The following is a 7,094-nucleotide window of genomic DNA, read 5'->3' as shown; positions in this document are numbered from 1 at the left end:
TAGGAGAAAATTCTCAAATTCTGACAGTGTCGAACAAAAATAGTAGTTTATATAACGAGTTTGTGTGAAAATTTACACACGAACGAGTTGAATACAACGTTTTTTTGTTCGACGAGCTAAAGTGGCTTAAAATCTATATTATTAACCTATTCTGTTCAAAATTGCGATAAATAAAGGATGAATCTAGACCATTTGTAACGTACAGTTCGAGACACGGAGTTTCGGGCATTACTGTCAATATATGTACTGTCAAAAAATGTTAAATAGGCTTTACATTATTAACCTCAATTTTACCGTTTGGGACAATTTTGATTGACCTGCGATTGACGTGAACAGAAAATAAATTTCAAAATTTGATTTTTGAATGTCACTGACAATAAAGAGTGATTTACATCGCAATTTTTTTCAGTGACAGAAAAATGATGCCCGAAATTCCGTGTCTCTAACTGTACATATTGCCATAGTACCATTTAGGTACTTGCAATTTCGCTTGAAACTGGTACAAATTTTATTGATATAAATTTAAATTAAAAAAATTAAACATTCGTTTGCATCTGCTGCCTGGAACACTATTATATTATTTATTACATTATATTACACTATTATACCGTGCGATCAACAATTTTAGATTAAAGAAGCCATTGAGACTTTGGGCGTTTGTCATCTAGAGGATAAACTCTATTTAAATAAAAACAATTAAACTAGGCAAAAATGAATAGGGAATTTTTCCATTTAAATTTTTTTTATAAATACAGTTTAAAATTTGTAATGAAATGTGTTAGATATATAAAAATGTATACATATACAGATTAAATGTAATGATTCAAAGTACCTGTAACATTTTAAATTTATCTAGCCTTTAAGAATACGTGAGAGGATTGGGGCAATTATTTTGCTTTCCAAGAAAAATTGTGGAATTCCCTATTCATTTTTGCCTAGTTTATTTTCCATTTGTTGGCCAACATTTGCTACGGCATCTGTTGGCCTTCCAGCCGCTTTCTTATGTTCAACACTTCCAGTTTCACGGAACACTCTAACCGTATTTCCCAGAAGATTAAAAAAATCTGCCTCCAAGAACGTAAAATTTGGAAAATTTTGCCGAAATTCGGCCAAACAGGCAACAGCGCTATATGTCCATTCTCCGTTATTGAAAACACCATCGCGAAAGTAAGATTCAATGATGAATCTTTTATGTTCTGAAGTAAAAAACCATTTTTGCGTTCAAATTTGATTAATTAGCAAAGATACGAAAAATCTGACACTGTCAAAGTCAGCCGTCTCTTATCTAAGTAACGGTTTTTTTTTTAAATTTGGCGTCGAAGTAGGCATTGAACTGTCGATTGTGAACGCACTATACAGGTTACGGATCACGGATCAGCTGTTTAAATCGTACGCTTTTACATGAGTGGTGCGATCTCAATCGACTCTCCAACGCCTACTTCGACGCCAAATTTTAAAAACACCCTTTATTGGGTGATTGAAAATGATTGTGGCCAAGTATGGCAACTATGTACGAAAATTTATGTGGCAACTGTGTGGATGAGGTAGAGTTGTCATCTGTATGACATTTCATAAGCGTGCATTTGACTTTTTTGATATCATTACACACTGATTTGACAGTTTTCAAAATTGCCCAACTATGAACTGTCAAAGAAATATCAACTCACCCTACCCACACAGTTGCCACATAAATTTTCGTACATAGTTGCCATTCTTAGCCACAATCATTTTGAATCACCCAATATGTAATTGTTGATCGCGCGGTTTATTATATTCAAAGCAGTCACTTATTATATGAAACATAAACATCAGAAGTAGAATAATTCCATTTCCCATTCCAGTTATCTGTTACCTTATTTTCTTTTTCAACATTTGTGAGAAATGTACTTCCAGTTTTCTATATGCACTTTGTGTGAGTGTGTAACTGCGTAATTTGGCCAATTAATATTTAGTTCTCTTCGATAGAGATTTTTATTTTTTAATTACATACTTATAATATTGGGTGATTCAAAATGATTGTGGATAAGTATGGCAACCATGTACGAAAATTTATGTGGCAACTATGTGGGTGGGGTATAGTTGGCATTTGTATGACATTTCATATGCGTCCATTTGATTTTTTTAATACCATTGCCCATTGACTTGACAATTTTCATAATTGCGCGACTATGACCTGTCAAAGAAATGTCAACTCTATCCTACCCACACAGTTGCCACATAAATTTTCGTTCGTAGTTGCCATATTTATCCACAGTCATTTTGAATCACCCAATATATACAGGTGTCCCAAAAATGGCGTACTAACGGTGCACTACGGTGTAGAAGAGACTACCGTAAACGTCAGAAAAATGTTTAAAAAATTCTATTGGACTTAATTGCTGATTTGGCGGTCCTTGAAAGTGGCACTTAACAGGAAAATTATTTTGAAATATATGTATTAAATTGCCATGACAGCTACCTCTAATCGTACATATTATCACAAAGTACAAGATTACTCACTACCAATATCGAATCCTGCACAATAGTGAATTTAGAAGCTTTGGAAATCGAAAAAAATATTTTACATCCACTACGGTAACATTGCAAGGTAATGATGTACGAGTACATCTTTGTTTACATTGTATTACCGTTAATAATAAAAATAATAATAATAAATTATTTTGTCTGAAAAAATTTTTCCATATTTTTTTCGTGTACATTTAAACATCCTGGATACGGTAGTAAGTAGTTAGTACGCTATTTTTGGGACACCCTGTATACACTATCCCACCTCCACCCGGCGGCACGGCAATTTTGCCGGAGTACATACACTATTACGGATAATACTATCAAGTAATAGTGCAGTGCTTATCAACATAATTACCGGCGTCTCGCCTCCACATTTTGACTTTTTTGTGTTTTATGTTCTGTGTCAATGTTAAGGAATTTCCTTACGATATGACATGAGTATAATAATATACCTTTTTGAATCCCAACCACCAATGTGTTCTCTAAGTCCAAAATTTTTAAATTTTTAAAAAGAGATTGCGGTATTATTCCTGTTGCTGAAATTATAAATGGTAAAATCGAATTTTTTTCTAAACACCAAAGATTTCTCATAGCAACGGAGAGTTCTAAATATTTATACATATTCTTTTGTCGTTATTATTTAAAAATGACTTATTTTATATGTATACTAAATCGTGATACTGAAATTGAGAACTCAAAAATAAAATTTCTTTCAGTTAATCAGTTAAAAAAAGGACTGTACATATGAAAATTTTTGAATTATGTATAAGCAACATAATAAGAATAATCTTGCTTCATCATTTCTAATTGATGAAGAATAATAATCTATTTATGTGCTTTATATCCATTTTAACGACTGCCTTTTGTAAAATGTGATACTATGCAAATAGCGTCGTATGTTTTACACTATGTTCTGCAGTCCACTGAAGGCCATTTGACGTACGTACATTTAAATTAGACGCCACATAAGACGTTTACTTATTTGACTACTTCGGAAATTTATAAATTGGTTTGTATGAATCAGTGTGGCAACATACAGAAAATTTACGAGTTTCGCAAACAAACGTCATCTAATTGTTAGAAGCGAAAAAAAGTGCTCAAGGGTTGCTCATAGAAAATATCATTGAAAATGTAGAGCGACAAAGGGTTTCGTACATTTGTTGTTTCAAATGAAACTGCATTTGGATGACGTTTATCAAAAAATATATCTGTGCATTGTTTGTTAAATAATTATACCTTAAAAACTGCGATCTGCTTTGCAATAAACGCATTTATTGTAATACATATTTTGTTTATACATATAAGTATGCTCAGGTATGTTTGTTTTAGTGTTTAATACTTATAGTGAAATTATTTTTGTTGTTCTAAACAAAACACAAAATCATGGAAAAATATGCAACAACAAAGTTGTGCTAATTGCAAAGTTAAATTTAAGGAAACTACTGTAACAAATTAGGTACACTGTTTTTTTTTTGTTTTTAATCAGAAAAGGATGTGGTTGTTGCTGCTGATATCTGAGTATTATTTTTGTCTGTGTGCATTTAGATAATGACGATAACACCGTAAAGCCGACATCAAACACTTATTCAATATGTTTTATTTATCAAGACGCCAAATCGAATAGATTAAAGGCATTGAAAAAGATAGTATATTTTTCACCATTGTAAAATATTATCACATTTTCGTAATCGTTTGTTTACCTACAGTTGATTGGTAACAATTTTTTTTATTTGTACCGACAGGATTTGGCAAACACATTTATATCGTTAAACTTATGGAATTATTTTAAATTTTTACGTTTTTTACGAAGTTTTTGCTATTGTTTCCATGCCTGAAATTTAATTCAATGAAATTTTTTTCCGATCAATTGCCAGGCTTTGCAGTTGATCCTACTCGTATTTATTAATTAAATATAGAATTTATCACAGTTGTGTGTTATTGCTGTTTTAAAAATAGGAATATTCGGGAGAGTGAGATAGTCGAAGTTTAATTATTATTAAAATGTAAAAGAAATATTAGGCAAGAATTTGGTAGAATAGGTACTTTGAACGGGCCGAATTTTAATTCAAGGTTCACATTGTTGTATCACTAATTTTAGTAAATGTAAACTGTTGATATTTTCATACAAAATAGGAAAGAATAAGTGACATTTTCTAAAGTGACTCCACATGATATTCATAACTGACGTAACAAAATACAGGGTTATTTTAAATGATTGTAGTCGAAGTAGGCCATGCCCATGTTATTACATTTTTGCCGCTTTCATGTGAACTGTCAGTTTTGTCGCTGTCACTGTCATTTTTTATGTGAAAAGTGCGGTGATGAGATTTTTATTTATTTTTGTTAAATTAACGATTGAATCCAGAAATATTGAGTTGTTTTGCAATCAATTTTAAAAATATTGAGTTGTTTTGCACCCAGTTTAATTCGCGTGTGTGAACGGTGTGTATTCACTCATTCACATCATTTTGATACTTTTTTATGTGGAGTGGTAACCATAAATTTTACATTCAGTTTTCACGCATACTTCGACTACAATCATTTAGAATAAGCCTGTATATACACTCACCGGCACAAAAAACGACTCATTATGATTTCTTTAATAAATGATCTTGAAATTATATTTGTGCTTATTTTTCTTTATTATAGTTAAATTGGGATATTTTCAATCATCGGGAGTGCTATGGTCACCATGGCAACCGAATTGTTTTGTTTAAATAAATTATTAGAAAATTTGCGTTACTTCCACGTTGTGTTTTTGTCGGTTGATTTACGTAACAGCCATTCCATTATGACGGACGGGACAAATCGGAAACATTTATTCAAAAATTCTTTTTTTTTTAATCAATTAGTACTTACATTGAAACAAGATTTGACAATACTGTTCAATGTGATCCAATGATTCATTTTATTGCTAACTTTTATCGCTTTTATTGTTTACTTGTTTTTTATTTAATTGCAAAGTAGAATGACGGACGGGACATGAATATAATGTTAAAATAAATTCTAAGTGTATTATCTACAAAATGTGCGAATTTATTAATAAACCAAGTAGAATTGATATTACACTGATGTTGTAATTTTTAAATCAATGAAATGTAACAGTCACATTTAAGAAATGGTGAATGAATAAGTGATTATTGATTTTTTTAAATCATGATGGACGGGACATGACGGACGGGACAATAATTACATACTTTCAATTTTAATATACTTTATTTTACCAACCATTACAATAAACAAGTACTTTTAACTACAAAACGAACAAAAATAACAATAATTCGTACTTCATTTTATAAACAAAGTTCAAAATTCAAAAATCGTAATAAGAAAACTTTCTGTTTATGAGTACTTGTCGGTAAAGCGTTTTTAACTTTTTTGAAGGCTTTACTCAATGTTTGAGGACATTTGCACGCACACAACTGACAACCTGATAATTTCAACTTTTCCTCCTGCTTTCTTCAACTTTTTCCTGAATCTTCTTTTATGAGCCCTTTCAAATATTCTTTTCTTGTTCGATAAAACAGCATTACTCTTCAATGAAACTCTTTCTCCTGCTCTTTCTACTCTGTTTCTTTGAGCGTCATGTTATAGAAACCCTTCTCCCGTATTACTTGATGTAATCTTGTGTCAGTATCGCCGCGAAGCCTCTTTGTTTTGTTTTTTGAATCTTTCTTTTCTCTTTGCATCCATTTTTGTGTATATGTACAAAAAATATGCATAAACCATTTATTAGGCAGATTTCGTGTATAGAAAACTAAAAAATGTAGCAAAAGTTAATGTAAATAACTAAAAACTATTGTAGGAGTAATTTTTATATCACATGTTTCACATTATTATTTATTTTATGACGGACGGGACAGGAAAAATGGTGCTCTAATGTTCGCAAATGGCACCATATATTTTTTTTAAATAGTTCTTCTTCATATATCGGTCCTTCTACTTTAATATATAAAAGTAACAATAACCGATTCAAGAACATTATGGTTTATTTTCAATTATTTTGAGTTTTGCATGACGGACGGGACACGAAAAACATACTTTTTGTAAACTTGTGTAAATAAATATGCATACATACCTTTGTAACAAAGACACACTGAACAATTACGCCTTAATTGTATAACACAAAAACATTTGTAGCACATGTCAAAATATTCGAAAACAGTAGCTACACAGCTAGAAGATTTTGATGCGAATTAGAAGCTTTTTGCAAGCGCTCTCATTACGAAAATGTTTTTTCATTTAAATCAAAAAAAATATTTAAATGTTCAGATTCAAATGTGATTTTGGACATTTTAAATCCAAAGTGACATTATTAACAAATCAATTTTTAAAAATAGCTAAATTCATTTTTTGTTGAAACGGTTTCATTTATCGTGGAATGGCTCGTTAAAAGATTTAATGTGACAATACGAGATACTAATTCAAATGCTGTTCAAATTTTGGCATAAACATAAAATTTTTTCTGAAAAATTACTTTTTTTTTTCATTAAAATTTTATTTGCTGTGTTTAATATTTTGTTTGTCGGATATTCTTTGGCAAAGAATAACTTAAGTAACGCTTATAACACTTATAACATATCAAA

The 7,094-nt window shown here is 30.8% G+C and overlaps 1 protein-coding gene across 3 annotated transcripts in view; it reads left to right on the top strand.

Moving 5' to 3' along the window:
* Positions 1-7,094, top strand: part of LOC138126344 (uncharacterized) — a 74,560-nt gene that overhangs the window by 2,486 nt on the left and 64,980 nt on the right. The gene's annotated exons all lie outside the window — the stretch shown is intronic.

Source organism: Tenebrio molitor, chromosome 3, assembly GCF_963966145.1.
Source record: "Tenebrio molitor chromosome 3, icTenMoli1.1, whole genome shotgun sequence".
Classification (NCBI taxonomy): domain Eukaryota; kingdom Metazoa; phylum Arthropoda; class Insecta; order Coleoptera; family Tenebrionidae; genus Tenebrio; species Tenebrio molitor.
Note: the sequence above shows the minus strand (reverse complement) of the source record. Positions and strands in the feature narration are given on the sequence as shown.